This window comes from Megascapheus bottae, chromosome X, assembly GCF_031878675.1.
Source record: "Megascapheus bottae isolate mThoBot1 chromosome X, mThoBot2.hap1, whole genome shotgun sequence".
In the NCBI taxonomy this organism is placed as follows: Eukaryota; Metazoa; Chordata; class Mammalia; order Rodentia; family Geomyidae; genus Megascapheus; species Megascapheus bottae.
Genome location: NC_143547.1, coordinates 48,032,552 through 48,055,627, shown reverse-complemented (window position 1 = coordinate 48,055,627; position 23,076 = coordinate 48,032,552). Strand labels below are relative to the sequence as shown.

The following is a 23,076-nucleotide window of genomic DNA, read 5'->3' as shown; positions in this document are numbered from 1 at the left end:
GAAATCCCATGAGATTCTTATCTCTGATGAAGCAGCATACAGTCAGAAATGGAGTGGTGGCTCAAGTGGTAGAGCTCCAGATTTGGTGGTAAAACCTAAGGAACAGCAGGCCATGCATGGTGGCTCACACCTGTAATCCTTGCTACTCAGGAGGCTGAGATCTGAGGATCCTGGTTCAAAGCCAGCCTTGGCACTAAAAAGTCCATGAGATTTTTATGTCCAATTAACCACTAGAAAACTGGAAGTGTGGCTGTGGCTCAAGGGGTAGGGCAGTAGCCTTGAGCTGAAGAGCTCAGGGACAGGGCCCAGGCCCAGAGTTCAAGTCCCACAACTGACAAAGAAAAAAAAACTAAGGAATAGCACCATGGTCCTGAATTCAAGCCCTAGTATTGGCACACTAAATACACACACATACATACATGTATACATGCATGTATGCATGTATACATGTATATATGAACTTACCCCTGTGAGCAACAAGAAACAGGTTTGTTTTCCTTTGCTCAATCATGTGTTTGACTACTGTTTTCCTCATCAGTTGGAACAAAGCTCAATTAACTATCTGTTGAATAAATCAGAGGCCTGTAGCTAAATTTCCAAGGGAAGAAGAAAAAATAGAAGACAAACTTATACAGAGAGGCCTGGGCTTGTGCACTCATTTTCTGACAATGCCTGGAAAGGACTAATATTCTAATGATTTACTCCGTAGAAAAGTTCAGTGCCAGCTTTAGCTTACTCTTTCCTTCCAGAATTGTCAAGAAACACCTACCCTCAGCCACCCCAGTCCTTCAAGCCACTTGTAGCAACCTTACTTCTCACTTCTCTCCCTCTCTCTCCTGAATGCATTCCCTTAACTACTAACAACTAATATTATACAGCATGAGTTTTGTTTTGCTTTGTTTTTTTTTCAGAAATGTGGTTCCATGACTCAATACCAGCTCATGAATACTGAGAGCAGAGTCTTGGAGAAAAGAAAAAAAATTGAGGACAGAATAAACTGCCATCCAAGAAACTGGCACAGTAGTGGGCAAGGAGCTGGAAAGATGACTTTCATAGAAAAGCCCAGCAGTGACACCTTCAAGGCATGACTTTGAACCCAGTGGTGGCCTTGGGCCTGCTTTGTTCTTGTTTTCTGGTCAGTACAATAAGGAGAGTAGCATGGTGGCTTTGCCTGGAGCTATAAAGACATCCTTGAGTTCCCTCACTGGGGAATATGGAGATAAGGGTCTATGCAAGAGAGGATAGCAAGAAAGAAAAGAAGAAAAATCTGTTTAGAAAAGACTTACTGAAGCTGGGCGCTGGTGACTCACACCTATAATCCTAGCTACTCAGGAGGCTGAGATCTAAGGATGGTAGTTCAAAGCCAGCCTGGGCACAAAAGTCCATGAGACTCTTATCTCCAATTAACCACCAGAAAACTGGAAGTGGTACTGTGGCTTAGGTGATAGACACTAGCCTTGAGCTGAGGAGCTCAGGGACAATGTCCAGGCCCAGAGTTCAAGCCCCACGACTGACCAAAAAAAAAAAAAACAGAACAGAACAAAACAAAAACTTATAGAGCTGGGTGCAGGTGGCTCACCCTATTATCCTAGCTACTGAGGAAAGGCAGTCCAACAAGAAAAGCCTGTGAGACTCATCTCCAAGTAACCACTAAGAAGCCACAATTGGAGCTGTGGGTCAACTGGGAGAATGCCAGCCTGGGGCAAAAAAGTTAAGGAACAGCCTCCAGGCTGTGAATTCAAGCCCTAGTAGCAGCACACACACACACACACACACACACACACACACACACACACACACACACACACACACACACATCCTGGTATAACTGAAAACATCCTGATTAGTTACTGCGCTAAAACTAAAGTTATGAGGATGGTATCTTCTCCTGTTACATGGGAATGTCATGCATTCAGGTTGTTTGACTACTGTAAACAATGAACATGTACAAGTTTTTGGTTTCAGTTCTTGTGTGTATGTATAAAAAGGGAACTCTGATTTAAACAGTCTGTTTCACCCTTGGAATTAAGGTTGAATTGCTATTCAAAAAATGCTTTACTAGTTCACATTCTTATCAGTAGTTATGATGCTTCAATGTTTCTACATCCTCCACATATTATCCGACTATTAAATGTTTTATTTTATTTTATTTAAAGTCCTGAAGCTTGAACTCAGGGCCTGAGCACTGTCCCTGAACTTTTCACCACAGCTCTACTATCAGCTTTTTTGGTGTTTAATTGGAGATAATAGCCTCATGGACTTTCCTGCTGGGACTGGCTTGAACCACGACCCTTAGATTTCAGTCTCTCCTAGATAGCTAAGATTTACAGGTATGAGCCACCAGCACCTGGCTTATTTTATTCTTATTAGCATGAATTTATTGTTCAAAGATGTTTCATTGTAACATTTGCATACATGAACATGATGTACTTTGACCAAATTCACCCATTCTATTACACTTTATAATCCCTATTTCCCCTTTTTAATTATTTTTGACAGTACTGGGATTTGAACTTGAGGCCTTTTACTTTCTAGGCCAGAGCTCTGTCACTTGAGCCATACTCCCAGCCTCTTGTTCTTTAATTTTCATATAGTGCCCTGTGCCTTTCTCCTGTAACAGATCTCAGACTCTGATCCTCCTCCCCAGGCCTGTCATGGAAATAGGATTAAAGATAGGTGATTGACTTGTTTATTAAGAAAGAGTTTTGCTAACTTTTTGCTTGAACTGGCCTCAACTGTGATTCTCCCAATCTTCATCTCTCAAGTAGCTGTCATTGCAGGTATATGCCAGCATGGCTGGACTCCCCTCCCCTCACATAATACCTTGAAGCTCCATGTATGTTCTACCATGTATCCATTTTCTTCATTATTCTATTTTCATATACGTGTGTAAGGATTTTATATTCACACTCCTTCACCTTGCCTTTTACTTTCCCTTTCTGCTCATTCTTAACTGAAACAGATGCCATTTTATACTAGTATCATTCTTTTTAGGTCTAGATTCCAGCTATGGGTGACAAATGTAACATTTGTCATTTTCAGTCAGATTTATTTCCCTTAACACGATTTCTACTTCCCACCTTTTTGCTTGCAAATGACAAAATAATACTCCATTATCTCTATATAGACCATATTTTAAAATTAATTGATTGATGACCACTTAGGCTAATTACATATTTTGGCTTTTTTTTCTGTACTGAGGATTGAACTCAGGGCCTTATACTTGCTAGGCAGATGCTCTGTCATTTGAGCCACATCTCCAGTCCCTTAGTTATACTGAAGGTAGGGTCTTGATATAGGCTGGAATTTTCCAGGGCTGTGATCCTCCTACTTATGCTTCTGGAACGGGCCATTGTGCCCAGACATTGGCGGAGATGGAATCTTACAAGCAATTTAGGCCTGGCTGACCTCATTCCTCAATCCCCTGATCTCTGTCTCCCAAGCAACGAGGATTTCAGGCTTGAGCCCCTATGCCCAGCATTAGTTAGGCTGTGATTAGCGCTGTTATAAACATGAGTGTGGAGCGCATCTCAGTCTCTAACATATGCTGACCTTTCGATACATACCCTAGAATGATATAGCAGAATTATTCAGTAGTTCTGGTTTTCTGTTTCCTTGAGGAAATGGCATAATGACTTCTGCCATAGTTGTACTAGTTTGTATTCTCACTAACAATATTTAAAGATTATTTTTCCCTTCATCATTACCAGTTTATTTCAGTGTTGTGTTGTTTTGGTAGTACTGGGATTTGAATACAGGGCCTCAAACTTGCTTGGCTGATGCTGTACCACTTGTGCCATGTCTCTAGCCCTGCTTTTTACTGACTGATTAGAGATAGAATCTCTTTGATTATTTTGCCCAGGCTGTCCTCAAACTCTTTATCTGGATCTCAGCCTCCTGAGTAGCTAGAAGTATAGGTGTGAATCACCTGTAATTACTGTTGATTGTGGTAGTCTTGTGAGGGCAGGGAGAGGAGTCCTGGAACTGGTCCAAGGCCTGGATGCTGTCCCTGAGCTTTTCTGCTCAAGGCTTGAACCACTTGAGCCACAACTTTACTTCTGGCTTTTTTGGTGCTCAATCAGAGGTAAGAGTCTCACAAGCATTGGTGTCCAGGCTGGTTTCATACCTGATCCTCACATTTCAGCTTCCTGAGCTCCTGGTGCCTATCCTTGTGACCTTTATCTTGGCCATTCTGACTGAAGTGGAATGAACTCTCAGTCATTTTGACTTGCATTTCTATTACGGAAAGGGATGTTGAGCATTTCTGCCTGCATTTCTTGCTCTTACAACCTGAGCAAGTAGAGTCCTATTCAGAAGAGCATTGCCAATGCTTACAACTCAAATTGTTTTCCCTATTTTTTTCCATAGTAGTTTCAGTTCTTAGAATCATGTGAAGATCTTTGATTCTTTTTATTTCTTTGGAGACTGAAACTAGAACTTGGTGCCTGAGGCTTTTCGTTCTCTGCTAGCACTCTACCAACTGAATCACACCTCCAACCCCAAAGATCAGTTATTTATTTACTTTTTTAAAAGTTCATTTGAAATTAATTTTTGGTACAGGGTAAGACATGGGGTCTATTTTGAGTCTTTTATGTGTGGATATCCAGTTTTCCATTTGTTGAAGAGACCATGTTGTCTCCAACATATAATTTCGGTGCCTGCAGGTTGTTTATTTGTTTGTTTGGTTTTGGTACCAATACCATGCTAGTTTCGTTCCTGTGGCTCTATAAGTATAATTTGTAGTCAGGTACTGTAATACCTCCAGCATTTTTTGCCAGTCTTAGGGCTTTAACTCGGGACTTAGGCACTGTCCTTGGACACTGTTTTTTTGCTCAAGGCTAGCACTGTCACTTGAGCCACAGCACCACTTCCGGCTTTTTCTACGTATGCGATACCAAGGAATTGAACCCAGCGCTTCGCGCATGCTATTAGCATAACATAGCTATACAAGGGAGGATTTCTTTTGTTAATTTTATTTTTCATTGTCGGGGCAATGTATAGAGGGGTTACAGTTACATTCACCAATAGTAGATGCATTACTTCTCACACATTGATACCCCTTCTCATGTTTTTGTCCCCATTTTCCTCCCCCACCCCCTCCCCATCATCTTGTTTTCCCCCCTTCCCTTTTCTATTTCAAATAAACAAATAAATGTATATACAATATACCAGGTAACAAAGTCAGATACAGTATCAATATGAGATTAACCAAAGGGCCAAAAAAGAGAAGAGAAATAATAGTAGTAGACGTATAGGATTGTAAAGACAATGTTGAAAGTTCTTATGTGCCCCATACCCAGTTTCTTTTATTGATATTGAATATGGCATATTATTTACTATTAATGAGCCAGTACTGGCATGTTACTGATCAAATATATATTTTACTCTTTTTTTTTTTTTTTTAGTTTGAGCTTTACCATCATTTTTCTGCTCCAGGAGTCTATCTAGGAGATCAGGTTACATTCAGTTAGCACATGTCCTTGGTCTAAAGATGGTTTCTTTTCTCTTTTTCTTTCAAGGGAGGATTTCACTGTTACATTTTCATACATGTATCTAATGTATTCCAATCTATTAGTCAGAAATGTTTTAGCAAAGGAAAAATTCCATAAAAGTTGGATGTTTTTTATCACCATAAAATAGCTTGTCTTAAATCTGTTGGATAGTAGATGACTTTATTACCAGTGATCTCACTAATATTTGCCTCAAGTAGCTTGAACAACTTCATTACTTAGTTACCTTAGGTAGATACAAAATTAATCCAAAAAGGGTTAAAAAAACGAGTCATTCTTTTAAAGTGCATCAGTGTGCATCTCGAAAATCTTTTAAAACGAAGCCTACATTTAGTACTGAGTTGAAGAAACTGCATTAAGGCTGTAACAAATAAGAAAGCACTTTTCCAAGAGAAATGTCAGGGCTGTTGTAGTTAAAATTCTGATTCATGAGTCAAATAGAGAGTTATTCTCAATGACCTCTAATTTCCTTTTTAATACCTGTATTTTATGGTTCTTTAAAACTAAGTCTTCCTAACCTATGGTTTAAATACTTACTTTAAAGCAAACTGTCCTTGCCAGAAACCACATTTGTTAATCAAATCACATTTTCACTTTCTTTCACTACAAAAGCAGAGATAGTTTTATAATAGGCAGAATTTGTACCAAATGACAAATTGAAAAGTACATACTGTATCTGGGGATGTGGCTCAATGGTAGAGTTGCTTGTCTAACATGTGCAAGGCATTGGGTTCCATTTCCCAAATAAAGCCCACATTCCAGATGCACAAATTCTGGGCTGGGCATGGTACCATAGACCTATAATCCTATAACTCTGGAGAGTTTGAGGCCACAGAGTGAGGGTGATACATAGTGAGATGCTATGTCCAACAAAAAAAAAAGAATACAAGAACTCTTTTAAAGTGATCTAACAGGAGGAAAACAGGCCATTCTCTAACAAAACATTAGTAATAATCATTGGTACAAATGAAAAGGTACAAAGAGTACCTTGCTTTGGACAAAACAAATATCTGATAAGAAAATGAAGACCTCTAGTAAATGTATTTTTAAGCCAAAAACCATTGGTTTCTGTTAATATAACCCAGGGTTTTTCAACTATTTGTAAAACAAAGTTTTGCTCTTTCTCAATTCAATCAGAACACAAGTTTTCTATATTATTATTATTATTATTATTATTATTATTATTATTATTATTAGGCAGTCCTGGGGCTTGAATTTGAGGCCTGGTCACTGTCTTTGGACGCTTTTTCCCAAGGCTCGTGCTCTGCCACTTGAGCCACAATGCCACTCTGGCTTTTTTTGTCTACGTGGTACCAAGAAATCGCACCCAGGGCTTTATGCATGCTAGGCAAGAACTCTACCACTAGGCCATACTTGCGGCCATACTTTTGATTATATAAATATTACTTTTAAGTTGTAGTACCTATACACAGTGGAATTTTACACAGTGATTAGAATGGATGACAAGATGCCATTTACAGGGAAATGGATAGACCCAGAACAAATCATGTTAAGTGAGGTAAGCCAAGCTCAGAGAAACAAACAGTGCATTTTTCCTCTCATGTGGAAGCTAGATCTAAAGTAAACCAAGGCATGATAAACTATACAGGTCTCTAGGCATTCGCGTATAGTGAGACTAGGGAGGATATTCTTAGGAGAGGAATACCAGGGCACAATGCCTATGTGCCTCTGATCATAGAAAATAATATTTACCTAAATGAACTCCAAGAAATGAAAAAAACAGAAAAAAGAGTTACACAAAAGATTTTAGGGGGCCTGGAGTTTGGCCTAGTGGTAGAGTGCTTGCCTAGCATGCACAAAGACCCAGGTTCGATTCCTCGGTATCACATACATAGGAAAAGTTGAAGTGGCGCTGTGGCTTAAAAGCTTTAGCCTTAAGAAAGTGCTCAGGCCTTGAGTTTAAGTCCCAGGACTGGCAAAATAGACTTTAGTTCAATATGCCCAATGAATCTTGATCAGTGTCCTCTCTTCCATCATTTTCTTCCTCATCTATCCCATTCTATCAATTTCAAGCTCCATTTTCATGTGTGTACATTGACAGTACAGCCTTTCTGCATTCATCTGACCTCTGTCTTTATGCCCCATCACACGAGAAAAGACATGTTTCAGCTTCCCAATATTTATTTAAACTATCAATTAATTCTTCAAAAAAGGTTGCACCATGGGATCTCTTTTGTATACCATCCTTTAGTCAGTTTGATCATGTTTATATACATATGGCCTCTATGTGTTTCTTTATATGTTTATAGTTTAGAGGACAAAAAATGTTCTATTAGGAATGTGGCTTGATGGTAGAGTGTTTGCCTAACATGCATGAAGCCCCACGTTCAATTCCTCAACTCCATGTACATAGAAAAAGCTGCAAGTGGGGCTGTGGTTCAAGTGGTAGAGTGCTAGCCTTGAGCAAAAGAGGCTCAGGTAAGGCACCTAGTCCCTGAGTTCAAGCCCTAGGACCGGCAAAAATGATCTATTATTATTCCTTGTATCATGAGTTCATTTAGGGCCAATTCCCCCACCTTGTACTTTTCCTACAGGTGTAGAAAATCTCAAGCAAGGCTTTAAGAAGCACATAACACAATTGAGCTCACGGGCTGTGATACCAAGTTAATCTGGAGAGCTCAGATTTCTTTGTGCCTCAGGCAGGCTTCTTAAGCTGAAGTACAGTTTCACTAGCTATAAACAGGTTATATTACAGATAAACTGACATGACTTTTTTTTTTGGTCAGTCATGGGGCTTGAACTCGGAGCCTGGGTGCTGTCCTTGTTCTCTAAGTTAGTGCTCTACCACTTTGCACTACAGCACCACTTGCAGGTTCCTAGTGGTTAAATGAAGCTAAGAGTCTGGTGAACTTTCCTGCTCAGGCAGATATTGATCCTCATTCCTCAGATCTCAGCCTCCTGAGTAGCTAGCATTCCAGGCATGAGCTTCCAGTGCCCAGCTTAAATTACTTTTAAAATAATGTGATTCGGGGCTGGGAGTTTGGCCTAGTGGTAGAGTGCTTGCCTAGCATGCACAAAGACCCAGGTTCAATTCCTCAGTACTACATACATAGAAAAAAGCCAGAAGTGGTGCTGAGGCTCAAGTGGTAGAGCTCTAGCCTTGAGAAAGTCCAAGGACAGTGCTCAGGCCCTGAGTTCAAGCCCAGGACTGGCCAAAAAATAATAATAATGTGATTCATCATTATTATCAGGGTACAGATGACAAATGATCATTAACTTTGAAGGGATTTGGTATTTTTTAAACCAGAACCCTTTTAATAAAAAATAATTCACTAAACTTTTTTTTGTATAACTTTGATTGCTCTTCCTTAAAAAGAGAAACAAAAGTAGGGTAGCAGATTTTAAAGATCTCAAGGGTCTTTCTGGGTGCTGGTGGCTCATGCCTGGAATCCTAGCTACTCAGGAGGCTGAAATCTGAGGATTGAGCTTCGAAACAAGCCTGGGCACTAAAGTCCATGAGTCTCTTATCTCCAGTTAACCACCAGAAAATTGGAAGTGGTAATGTGGCTCAAGTGGTAGAGCGGTAGCCTTAGCTGAACAGCTCAGGTGGTTCAAGGCCCACAATCAAAGAAAAAAAGAAAGAAAAAAGAAGATCTCAAGAGTCATCCCGTGAGGGATACTAGATATTTTAGCTGACCTCTTAGATTTACAAGCTAATTTAATTACAGGACTGATTTTCCACTAGGGGAGAGACAAGACTGGCTTCACTTCTCTAAACAAAAATAGGAAATGACGAGAAATACTGGTAGAAGTTGTTACCAATACAAAATGAGCTAGACACATCTGTAATCCGGCTTCTCAGGATGTGGTGACAGGAGAATCAGAAGTTCAAGGCCACTCACATTTACCTCCACCCCTGGCCAAGTTAGCATGACTCTATCTCAAAACCAAAATAAATTGAGAAGAGGTTCATGTGGTAGAGACCTTGCCTAGTAAGCTCAAAATCCTTGGTTTAATCCCTGGAGAGTCCTGAGAGATGAGCACTAAGAACTCTTCAATTCAAAAAGCAAGTAGTTGCATTGTTTCTCTCTTTTTTTGCCAGTCCTGGGGCTTGAATTTCGGGCTTGGGCACAATCCTTGAGCTTTCTCTCAAGGCTAGAGCTCTACCACCGGCCTTTTCTGTGTATGTGGTACCAAGGATTCCAGAGTCTTTATGCATGCTAGGCAAGCACTCTACCACTAGGCCAAACTCCTGGCTCTGGACTTCTCTTACGTGTGATATGTCATTCTTTGCCAAGTAAGAGAACAAAGCCTTAATTCAAACCCCTACAGCACAAAAAAGAAGGAAGGAGGGGACAGGAGTGTGGCCTAGTGGAAGAGTTCTTGCCTAGCATGCACGAAGCCTTGGGTTCAATTTCTTGGTACCACATACACAAAAAGGCCAGAAGTGGTGCTGTGGCTCAAGTGGTAGAGTGGTAGCCTTGAGAAATCTCAAGAATACTGCCCAGGCCCTGAGTTCAACACAAGGACTGACAAAATAAAAAAGAAGGAAGGTAGGAAGGGAGGTAGGAAGGATGGGAGGGAGGGAAGGGAGGGAGGGAGGGAAGGAAGGAAGGAAGGAAGGAAGGAAGGAAGGAAGGAAGGAAGGAAGGAAGGAAGGAAGGAAGGGAGCAAGAAAGGAAGGAAGGAAGGAAGGAAGCAAGGAAGGAAGGAAGCAAGGAAGCAAGGAAGGAAGAAAGAAAGGAAGGAAGGAAGGAGGTTATCCTGCCACTTGGCAAACCATAAATGAACCTGGAGGAAATGATATTTAGTGAAATAAACCAGACCCAGAAAAGACAAATGCTGCATGATCTCAGTCATGTGGAATCTAAAGATTTTGAACTCCTGAAAGCCGAGCAGAATTATGCTTATCTGGGAGTAGGCATGGGGGAAATGAAGAAATGCTGGTGGAAGGGTGAAAGTTTCAGGTACTGTAAATAGAATGCAACAGTTGAGGGGCCGGGAGTTTGCCCTAGTGGTTAAAGTGCTTGCCTAGCATGCATGAAGACCCGGGTTCGATTCCTCGGTACCACATACATAGAAAAAAGCCAGAAGTGGTGCTGAGGCTCAAGTGGTAGAGCTCTAGCCTTGAGAAAGTCCAAGGACAGAGCTCAGGCCCTGAGCTCAAGCCCAGGACTGGCAAAAAAAAAAAAGAATGCAACAGTTGAGGAGATCTAACATACGAGAGGGCTACCATCAACAGATATGTACAAGTTTATTTGGAAAGTATGCCTCACATCTTGGGGGTCAAAGATCAATAATGAGTAGGTGCTCTGGGCTGAAGAAGACCAGCTTGCTCTCAAAACCAAAAGAGGCTCCACATTTGGCACACACATCAATTCTATAAAATGAGGATTACTTTCCTCACTCCTTTTCATATATCTACGGAATACAGATGGATATTTTATGTATGTGGATGTTGTGCAAAGATGACCATAATCAAGCTAATTCATCCATCCTCTTACATAGTGTTCCTCCTTTTCCCAGAAGTAGTCATGAGGCATACACTAAATTATTGTTATCGCTCTCCCACCTGCGCCACAGCACCACTTCTGGCCTTTTCTATGTATGTGGTACCGAGGAATTGAACTCAGGGCTTCATGCATGCTAGGCAACAACTCTACCTCTAGGCCACGCTCCCGGCCCCTCCTTCCTTCTTTTATGTGCTGTAATGGGGATTGAATTAAGGCCTTGTTCTCTTATTGGGCTTTTTTTTCTGCTCAAAACTGGTGTTCTACTACTTGGGCCACATGTCCACATCTGGCTTTTTGCTGGGTAATCAGGATAAATGGCTCTCTGATTTTCCTGCCTAGCCTAGCTGCAAATTACGATCCTCAGTCTCAGCCTCTTTGGTAGCTAAAATTACAGGTGTGAACTACTGGCACTTTGCAAGATTACTTTGTGGTTAAAATCTGAATTGTTTTTAATTTTGTGTATGTATCACATTTCCCTTAATGGATTAGGTTTTGATGGACACTGGTAGATTTCTTTCTTTTTTTGTTTCTTTTTTTTTCTTTCCGTGAGGCTTGAACTCTGGCCCTGGGCGTTGTCCTTGAGCTCTTCAGCTCAATGATACCACCCTACCCATGGGCCTGGGCATTGACCCTGAGCTCTTCAGCTCAAGGCTACCACCCTAACCCTTGAGTCACAGCACCACTTCCCATTTTCTAGAGGTTAATTGGAGATCCTTTTGTGCCCGGGCTGGCTTTGAACTATGATCCTCAGATCTCAGCTTCCTGAGTAGCTAGGATCACAGGAGTGAGCCACTGTGCCAGCTTGGCCTTTATTTATTTATTTATTTATTTATTTATTTATTTATTTATTTATTTTAAGATCCAATATAGGGACTCAAACTTAGTACCTGCGGCTTTCACTCAAATTAGTTTGTGGTTTTTTTGTGCCTTTATTGGGGCTTGAACTCAGGGCCTCACATTTCTGCGTTTTACAGGTAACACTCTACCTTTTGAACCATATCTCTACTTTGCTCTGCCCCCCCTCACTTTTTTTTTGCTCTGGGGCTTGAACTCCGGGCCTGAGCACTACCCGTGAGCTTCATTGTGCTCAAGGCTGACCCTCGACCACTTGACCCACAGGGCCACTTCTAACTTTTTCTGAGTGGTTTATTGGAGATTAAGAGTCTCACAGACTTTTCTGCCTGTGCTAGCTTAGACTCAGGATCCTCAGATCTCAGATTCCTGAATAGTTAGGATTATAGACATGTGCCACCAGTACCCAGCTGCTCTGCCTTCTTAAAATAAGCCCTCCATCTCTCCACCATTATTCTTGTTGTTCTTACCTCCTGTCCCTCTGGCTACTCCTCAGCCACCTTGGAAGATTCCCTTATTGGCTGTCCTCAGATAATTTCACAGGCATCAGCTTTATTGTCTTAGCACACTTCAGTATCTTCACACATCTATTGTAATGACTTTCCTATGCTTAAAATCAGGCCACTCCTGCCAAGAACTCAGAGCATAGCTGAAAAAACCCTCTATCTGGGCTTTCTTTGATCTGGTTGGTTATTCTGTTTTTGTTTTTGTTTTTTATTGTCAGGGTAATGTCCCTGTTTCCCTCTCCCACCCATGGTTGGTTATTCTTTAAAAAATGCTGGACGGACGTGGTATCTCATGCCTGTAATCTTCGCTACTCAGGAGGCTAAGCTCTAAGGATCAAGGTTCAAAGCCTGCCCAGGCACAGAAGGATCTGAGACTCTTATCTCCAATTAACCTCTATGAAATGGGAAGTGGGGCTAGGCTCAGGGGTAGGGCAGTAACCTTGAGCTGAAGAGCTCAGGAACAGTGCCCAGGCCCAGAGTTCAAGCCCCATGACCCACAAAAAATGGGGGGAGGAAAATGGGGGAAAACATGAGAAGGGGTATCAATGTGTGAGAAGTAATGCACCTACTACCTGGTGGATGTAACTGTAACCCTTTATACATTACCCTGACAATAAAAAATTTTTTTAAAGAATGCAAATGTCTCTTCATTGCACTGACTCAATTTCCTGTGCTTACAATGGTGGAAGTGGGATTGGTAGATTATACAGTAGTTCTGTTTTTAATGCTTTGAGGAATCTCCAGGCCCTTGTTAATAATTGGCTTCAACTTACAATCCTATCAACATTGTACAAGAGTTCCCTTTTCTCCCTATCCCTCACCAACACTTGCTACCTTATGTCTTATTAATAATAACAATTGTAACAGGCATGTATCTCATTGATGTACTGATTTGCATTTCTCTGATTATTAGCGATGACCATTTTTGTATACCTGTCATCTATTTATATGGCTTCTTTTGATAAATGTCGCTACATAGCTTTTGTGCAGTTTTCTTTCTTACCATTGAGTTCTTTGTGCTACATATTACATATATACATGGTATGTAATTTTAGGTATAATTAACAGTAAAGTGAATTTCATTGTAAAAATTTCATAGATGCATACAGAGTACTTTGAACAACCTCATCCTTTCCATTATATTCCTCTAACCTCCCCACTTTTTCAAGTAGTAGCTGAGTTGTTTCATTATGCTGTTTTCATACACACACACACACACACACATACACACACACACACACACCATCACCATTATCACCACCATCACCACCACCACCACCACCACCATCATCATCATCATCATCATCGTCGTCATCACAGACCTAGATTCTGCATATGAGATCTGAGATTTGACTTTTTTGAGTTTGGTTCATTTCACTCAATATGTTGATATCCAGGTCTATTTTCCTACAAACGGAATAATTGTGTTCATTTTTATGGTTGCATAATATTCCATTCTATATATATGTATATAGGCCATATTTTTATCCTTTCATTGGTTTGGGGGCACTTCGGCTGATTCCATAGCCTGGTTATTGTGACTAGTGCTGTGATAAAGATAGGTAGGTGTCTCTATTGCATGCCAACTTAGATGACTTTAGGAATATACCCAAAAGTGGTATAGAAAGGTTATAGTTAGGTCTAATTTCAGCATTCTGATGACTCTCCATTTCCATTTCCAAAGTGGTTACACTATGGTTAAACATAGTGGTTACTTTCCCACCAATAATGTGTAAAGGATTCCTACCCCCATCTTCAATAGCATTTTTTGTTTGTTTTCTTGATCACTGCCATCCTGGCTGGAGTGAGATGGAATCTCAGTGTAGTTTCCATTTGCATTTTTTTGCCAGTTCTGGGCTTGAGCTCAGGGCCTGAGCACTGTCCTTGGACTTTCTCAAGGCTAGAGCTCTACCACTTGAGCCTCAGCACCACTTCCAGCTTTTTTCTATGTATGTGGTAACCAGGAATTGAACCCAGGTCTTCATGCATGCTAGGCAAGCATTCTACCACTAGGCCAAACTCCGGGCCTCCATTTGCATTTCTTTTATTGCTAAAGATATGGACTATTTCTTCATGTATTTATTAACCATTTATACTTCTTTTGAGAACTAATTCATTTGCCTACTTATTAATTGGATTGTTTGTTCTTTCACTTGTTTACTTTCTAAGCATTTTGTGTATTTTGGATTTTAATACTTTATCAGATAAATAGCTGGCAAAGATTTTCCCCTATTCTGTAGGTTGTCTATTCTAGTAATTGTTCCCTTTGATGTACAAAAGCACTTTAGTTTGATGCAATCCTACCTGTCAGTGCTTGCTCTTATTTTCCTGGGCAATGGAAACGCTGTTTTGAAATGGTTCTAACTCTATATCATCCACAGTTTCTTCTGTGTTTTCAAGTAGGAGTTACAAAGTTTCAGGTCATACATTAAGACTTTTTAAAATCCCTTTGAGTTCATTTTTGTACAGGTGAGAGAGAGAGTTGTACCTGCTTTTTTTTTTTTAAATTTGGCCAATCCTAGGGCTTGAACTCAGGGCCTGGGCACAATCCTTGAGCTTTCGCACACTAGGCAAGAACTCTACCATTAGGCCACACTCCTGGCCCTAGTTGCTGTTTTTTTTTTTTTTTTTGCAAGTTCTGTGCTTAAGCTCAGGGCCTGAGCACTGTCCTTGGACTTTCTCAAGGCTAGAGCTCTACCACTTGAGCCTCAGCACCATTTCTGGCTTTTTTTCTAAGTATGTGGTACCGAGGAATCTAACCCGGGTCTCCATGCATGCTAGGCAAGCACTTTAACCACGAGGCCAAATTCCCAGCCTCAGGTGCTGTTTTTTTGCATGTAGAGAATCAGTTTTAAAGGAAGAGGTTTTCATTTCCTCCACTTTTAGTATGATGTTTTCTATAGGTTTCTTTCATAATTCCTAGCTTCTTAGGGCTTTTTATTGTTGTTGTTGATCATGGAGCTTGAACTCAGGGCCACTGACTTCACTTTGAGCCACAATTCCACTTCTGGTTTTCTCGTGGTTCATTGGAGATAAGAGTCTCATGGACTTTCCTGCCTGGGCTGGCTTTGAACCATGATCCTTAGATCTCAGCCTCCTGAGTAGCTAGGATTACAGATATGAGCTTATCAGCACCTGGTCCTTTCGGACTTTACCATGAAATACGGTTGAGTGTTGTGTTTCTTACATCTTTTATATATGAATCTTTTATCTGATATATGGTTCAAAAATGTAACTGATATGTTTTAAAAATCCCAATTGATTAAATTCTTTATTAAACCGGGATTGTAACTATCCTAAAGGAAGCTTATAGATTCTTAGCTAAAGACATCCAGTTTGCTCATCTGGCTGAAGCATTTAAGAGGCTGTAATCAATTCTTCTAACTATTCTGTGTCCGAAAACAAAAAAAGGAAATTCTTACCAGCTATGAAATGAGTTACACATTACATAGTACAGGAGGGACAGAAAAGTTGATGGTAATAGTACTGAGAATTCAAAGGGGGCTAAGATAGGGTCGTTCATGTTTCTCACTTTATGGATGAGAAAACAGAGGTCAGTGATAGAGATGAATTGTTATAATGAAGCAATTACATACTATATGCCGAACAAAGTACTTGACATGTGTTATCTTATTTAATGGTCACAAGAATACTATTAAGAGGTACCAGGAGGGTGGTCTAGCAGTAGAGTGTTTGCCTTGCATGCATGAAGTTCTGAGTTTGATTCCTTGATGTCATGTACACAGAAAAAGCCAGAAGTGGTGCTGTGGCTCAAGTGGCAGAGTACTAGCCTTGAGAAAGCCCAAGGACAGTGCCCAGGCCCTGAGTTCAAGCTACAGAACTGGAAAAAAAAGAATATTATTAAAAGTTGGTTCTAGAATACTCACTTTATACATAAGGAAGCTGAAGCAACTAGATGAGATACTAGTAGAACATAAATAATGAAAGGAAACTTCCATATATATGTTGGCCATGGGGCTTGAACTCTGGGCCTGGGCACTGTCCCTGAGGTCTCCAGCTCAAGGCTATTGCCCTACCCCTGGAGCCACAACCTCACTTCTGGTTTTCTAGTGGTTAATTGGAGATAAGGATCTCATGGTCTTTAGCAACCGGGCTGGCTTTGAGCCATGATCCTCAGATCTCAGCCTCATGAGTAGCTAGGATTACAGGCATGAGCCACCGCACCTGGCTTCCTAAAATATTTTCCTTCTAAAAACCATGCTGAGCACAATTTAAACTTTTCTAAAGGTCTTATGGTCTTATACAACATTTCATTATTCCCTAGCATATAGAAGGCCTTGAGTTTAACCCCAAGTACAACAACAACAACAACAACATGCAGCAATGCCTTCTGTTATCTGGCTCCAGCCCGGTTTTTTAGGACTTATCTACACATATCTTGCACTTGAACCAAGTGTTTACCAATCTATCATGTCTGGTCCTTAATTGGGAAGCCTTGGTATCTTCTGTTCCCTCTCATTGATCTGTAATATTACCCATCATTTTTTTGCCAATATTTGGGTTTGAACTCAGGGCCTGAGCACTGTCCTTGGGCTTTCTCAAGGCTAGCGCTCTACCAATTGAGCCACAGCACCACTTCTGGCTTTTTCTGTGTATGTGGTAGTGAGGAATCAAACCCAGGGCTTTGTGTATGCTAGGCAAGCACTCTACCACTAGGCTACTCTCCTGGCCTATCCATCCTTTTTTATGCCAGTATTTAAGCTTGAACTCAGTGTCTGAAAGCTGTCTTTTAGCTTTTTTTTTTTTTTGCTTAATCTGATGCTCTATCACTTGAGCCATAGTTCTATTTCCAGCATTTTGCTGATTCATTTGAGTAAAGAGTCCCACAGACTTTCCTACCAGGGCTAGCTTCAAAGCAGAATCCTATCTCAGCTTCCTGATTATCTAGGATTACAGGTATGAGTCACTGGCACCTAGCTATCTATATCACATATCCTTTAACATTCTCCTCATATGTCCCTGGGTTTACTTTAATATGCCCACAACCTCTTCTATGCTTCCAAAACTCTTCAGGCTGACCTGGCCAGGAAGGGCTTTTTGTAGGGGCACGGGAGCTTATATCTAAGAACTGATACTTTGGGCAGTATCCTAAAGCTCTGCTTTCTGTGCAAGCATATCATGAAACAGTAATGAGACAGAGGGTATGAGAGGGCCCCATGTCGTATGTTTGGAAAGAACTGCCATGACATTTTGAGTAGGTCTTTCTAAGTCTGGGAATGTGGAATTTTTTTTGTTTCTGTTTTTGTTTCTTGCCAGTCCTGGGGCTTGAACTCAGGGCCTGAGCACTGGCCTTGGGCTTTTTTGGGCTCCTTACCACTTGAGCCATGGCACCTCTGGCTTTTTTCTATGTATGTGGTATGGAGGAATGGAATCCTGGTCTTCATTCATGCTAGACAAGCACTCTACCAGTAGGCCAAACTGATAAAATGAGTCTTATCAGAGTGTTCCTATTGTCAGATGAGCAAATTTTCATTTCTGATCCACATTTAAGAAAATTGGAAATGTCAAAGTTGAACAAGCAACAGAGCAAGTATTGGAAGGAAAGGGGGGCAAATATAATATGAATTGTGTGTGTGTTTGTGTGTAGGTGTAGGTGTGTACTGGTAGTGAAGCTTGAACTGGTGCTTTTCCTGAGCCTCTTCACTTAAGACTAGCAAGCTACCATTTGAGCCACAGCTCCACTACTAGATGTGTGTGTGTGTGTGTGTGTGTGTGCGTGTGCGTGTGTGTGGCTTCCTGCCTAGACTGGCTTTGAACTAGGATCCTTACTTTTTCTTCCTCCTGAATAGCTATTATTACAGATGTAAGCCACCAGCACTTGAAAAAAAACAGTAACTTTTTAGAGTGATGCACATATGAATGATTATGGTCCTGAGTTTCTTTTTTTTCTTGCTTCCTTTCTCACTTGCCTTTTATCCCCCACCATAGAGGAACATGAAACAAGCAGAAAAGTAAAGGGCATTGTTTGGAATTAATTATATACCCTCATGGCTTTTGTTTTATTTGCAAGATCTGTGGTCATTAAAAAAAAAAACCCTTAGTGAGGGCTAATGCTGTCTGCTGTGAAGTACTAAGGGCCATAAAGCCAGGAAATGAAGGGTGGCTCCTGTCCCAGGGTTTATTTATGTCTATGTGTGCATGTAGAAACCCACCTCCATGTTAAAGAATGACACTTAAAGGCCTTTAGAAAGACCGTCACGTCTGTTATGGGGGAATCACACTTGGGACAACTTGACTGACCATTTTTGGCATATGCTGGTCTAAATCGGCTCCTCTATTGACTAACAATCTTTTCTGAATTAGATCCAACTCTCCAGCCAGCACATTTCCATCTGGTTAAGTTTAGAACTCAAGCTGTGTTTTTTAAAAGCAAAAAAAAAAAACCCCAAAAAACACTTACCTTATACCAATGGTAGTCTAGGGCAAATGCTTTTTCCACACATCTCGCCTGTCTTCCCTTATAAAGCATTTGCATTTCTCTTTGTTTAAAACTCAAGGAGAAAGACAGGGGTGCTGAAACCTCTTGGAGCCGAGATTTTGTGAAAGATGAAGTTTTTATGGATTTTGGTGTTTTTTTGAGGACATAGAAGGAAAATAAGAAGAAAATACACGCATCTGCACATACTGGTGTGCTTGCATGGTAAATCAGGAAACAAATATGTTCGGTGCCTGCATTCTCTCAGAGGAAGGCCGTAGCCCCAATACACAGTTGCTTAATCAGGCAGAATCTTCCGATCCCCGGCTCTCCCATTGCTTCTCTTCATTCCTTAGCCTGTGGGAGAGTACGTCATATTATCAGTCACACAGCTGATTAGAAGAGAGGTGACAATAAGCAAAGCCGTATGTTGCATGGCATGTAGCAGCAGGATAGTAAATCAGGGGACTGAAGACTTTGTCTTGCATTCAGTTCACTGATGATGCTGTTGACCTTTCCTGACACTCTCTGCTCTTACTCTTCTGGGTATAAATTCCCACAGGATTGTTGACTGGCATAAAAATGGATGGTGGAGGACAGGTTAGAGCATTCAGAAACATCGTTAGTGTTTCTTCAGAATGGGTTCGAAGCCTTGATTTGGACAGAGCAGCAGAAGGCAATACTTCTCCTATCATGTGTTTTGTGATTCAGTGACAGGGCTGAGATTTAATGGATGCCTTGTGGTTGTTACAACTGGGCACACACAAAAAAATTATCCCACGTATCTCTTAATTCCTAGTCTGAACCAGACTAGTAGTTTTTGGATTAGTGCCCCAAATCTAAGAGGGTGTGCCCTTTTTAAAAACAATTATTGTCTTATTTTTCCTTTTATTTTATTTTGAAATGTTGTAAGGGTATTTTCTCTTTTTAACTTTATTTTATTCTTGGGGTGAAGTACAGAGGGGTTACAGTTACATTCATCAAGTAGTGGGTACATTACTTCTTGAACCTTTCTTCCACTTTCCCTCCCCAACCCCTCCCACTTATCTTGTTTTTCCCTTACCTTCCCATTTTCCAATACACAAATAAACATATACAAAATATACCAAGTACCAAAGTCAGATACAGTAACGACATGAGATAAACATTAAGGGGAAAAGTGCATGAAGAACAGCAATCGCAAAGATAACCCTCTTGTTTCCATATCCTGGTTTTCATTTCACTTAGCCTCATCCTATGTGGACATATGTACATAGCTTTTGAGCTATTATGATCCTCTGTTAGGAGAATCCTAAATGTATACTAATTGTTACAAATGAGGGAAACCATGGAGCCTATGTTTCTTTCAGTCTGGCTTACTTCACTTAATATGATTTTTCCAAGTCTTTCCATTTCTTTATGAATGGGGCGATCTCATTCTTCCTGATGGCAGCACAGAATTCCATGGTGTTAATATACCACATCTTCATCATTGCAAATGTACTTTCTTTTATTTTTGTGGGTCACGGGACTTGAACTCTGGGCCTGGGCACTGTCCCTGAGCTCTCAATTCAAGGCTACTGCCCTACCCCTTGAACCACAGCCCCACTTCCCATTTTCTAGTGGTTAATTGTGCCTGAGCTGGCTTTGAACCACGATCCTCAGATCTCAGCCTCCTGGGTAGGTAGGATTACAGGTAGGATTACAGGCATGAGTCACCAGCCCAGCTGCAAAGGTATTTTCTATGTACTCTTTATCCAGCTTTCACCAATAATAACAGAGAACCATAGACTATTATGGAAACCAGGAAAGTAGCAGTGATACAATATGAACTATAGACTTTGCTGAGATTTCATGCAAGTTCCATATGCATTCATTTTGGGGAAATACTTTTTTTTTTGCTGTGTTGAGGATGGGACTCAGGGCCTTGGCAAATGCTAGGTAAGTAAGTACTCTACCAATGAGCTACACCACAACACTTGTAGTTGTGTCTTTCTTAGGTTTTCCTTTTTTCTTTTGTTAGTCATGGGGCTTGAATTCATAGCCTAGGTGATGTCCCTGAGCTTTATTTTTATTTCTCATTAGCACTCTACCACTTTGAGCCACCATGCTACTTCTGTTTTCAGGTGGCTAATTGGAGATGAGTCTTATGGACTTTCCTGCCTAGGCTGGCTGCGATCCTCAGATCTCAGCCTCCTGAGTATGAGTCACCAGGGCCCAACTTTTTTTCGATGCTTTAAAATATAATTGTATTGTTATTATTAAGCTATTATCCAGAAGGGTTACCTTCTGGATCCTCAGATCCTCAGATCTCAGCCTCCTGAGTAGCTAGGATTACAGGCATGAGTCACCAGGGCCCAACTTTTTTTCGATGCTTTAAAATATAATTGTATTGTTATTATTAAGCTATTATCCAGAAGGGTTACCTACCATTTTGTAAGTCAGGTAATGAGAAGATTTATTTTTTGGACAATGTCACCCCTTTCTTCATTCCCCCCCCCAATTTCCTCCTTCCATCCTTCCCCACAAGTTGCACAGTGCTTTTTAAGTAAAATTTTATCTTGTGTAACTTCCACCATCACCAGTATACAATATTTCCTGTCACTACAAAGAAGCTGGCTTTTTCTACCATCTGATAATCAGGCACGCTAGGAGAGCTGGACTTTAGGTACTAACCTCTCTCAAGTGGCCTCTGTGAGGAAATACTCTTCTGAAGCCTGTCTTGCAGCTCAAGCCACTCCACCTGACCTCCCAGGAACACTATTTTTCCACTAAGTCCCTGGCACAAGTGGGAACAATCTCCTTTCTTGGTTTCCCTTAGCACATCTGTAAAAGGCTGACATTTTTAAATGACTTGGGGAAGAAAATGTGAGGAAAGAACACAAAGAAAATAAAGAAGTCTAAGACACAACACAGAAAAAAAAATCAAGCTTCCAAAGAACTTATTTCTAACTCGACACCAGTTACCTTCCTTTCAAGCCAGATCCTACACATGCTTTATTCTTGGGTACTTGTATACTTCACCCTCCATGTATTGATTCCTACAATTTCCCAGACACTTTTTATTTTGTCAGTTATAGGGCTTGAACTCAGGCACTGTCCCTGAGCTGAATAGGCACTGTCTCTGAGCATTTTTGCTCAAAACTAGTGCTCTACCACGATGAGCCACAGCTCCACTTTTGGTTTTCTGGTGGTTCATTGGACATAAGAATCTCACAGACTGCCAGGCACGGTGGCTCACGCCTGTAATCCTAGCTACTCAGGAGACTGAGATCTGAGGATCAGGATTCAAAGCCATCCCTGGCACAAAAGAACCTGAGACTCTTATCTCCAATTAACCTCCAGAAAATGAGAAGTGGGGCTTGGCTCAAGATTAGGGCTGTAGCCTTCTGCTGAAGAGCTCAGGGACAAAGCCCAGGCCCAGGAGTAGGGGGATAGCCTTGAGTTGAAGAGCTCAGGGACAGCGCCCAGCCTGAGTTCAAGCCCCCTGACCCACAAAAAAAAAGAATCTCACAGACTTTCCTGTCCAGGCTGGTTTTGATTTTCTATTCTCAGACCTCACCTTGATGAGTAGCCAGGATTAGACAAATGAGACACTGGCACACAGCTTTTCTCAGACACTTTGATAACTGACTTGCTTTCCATATGGTCAATAGGAATTCATTTCCTGTGTACTAGGAAAGGAATTCACTTCCTTTTCCTTCTTCCTTCTAATACCTGCATTGCCATTTCTGTACAGTCAGTCACTAGTCGTGGTTTTCCATCTGACGTTTTATCCACAACTGATTAGTGACCAACACTACTAATATTCTCATCCTGTAAGCTAAACCCTGATAGTTGTAAACAATAATAATATGGTAGTAAAAGGGTTTATTCTTACAGATTTATCTCTAAGAGGATTTTCTCCAGTGTCTGAATTCAAGAAAAACGGCTATGTTGTTTTTTCTCTTCTTTTCTTTTCTTTTTTAATATGGAATGCTTCACAAATTTGCATGTCATCCTTGTGCAGGAGCCATGCTAATCTTCTCTTTATCATTCCAATTTTAGTATATGTGCTGCCAAAGCGAGCACTCTTTTTGATTTTCTTGTGCTGGTACTGAGGCTTGAATATAAGCTTTTGCACTTTTCCATTTGCTTACGCACAGCTGGTGCTCTCCCACTTGAGCCAAGGCTCCAGCTGAGCTTTTTGTTGGTTAATTAGACATGTAATCTCAGACTTTTCTGCATGGGCTGGCTTGATCCTCCAGGTTTCTGCCTCCTGAGCAGCTAAGATTATAGGCTTGAACTAGTAGCACTTGGCTAGATTTTCATTTCTTCTT

At 40.9% G+C, this 23,076-nt stretch overlaps 1 non-coding gene across 1 annotated transcript; it reads right to left on the bottom strand.

Moving 5' to 3' along the window:
* Positions 1-22,721: 22,721 nt before the first annotated feature.
* LOC150041023 (U6 spliceosomal RNA) lies at positions 22,722-22,828 on the bottom strand. Its single transcript, XR_016533978.1, has one exon. It is a non-coding gene; the product is annotated as a U6 spliceosomal RNA (small nuclear RNA).
* Positions 22,829-23,076: the final 248 nt, after the last annotated feature.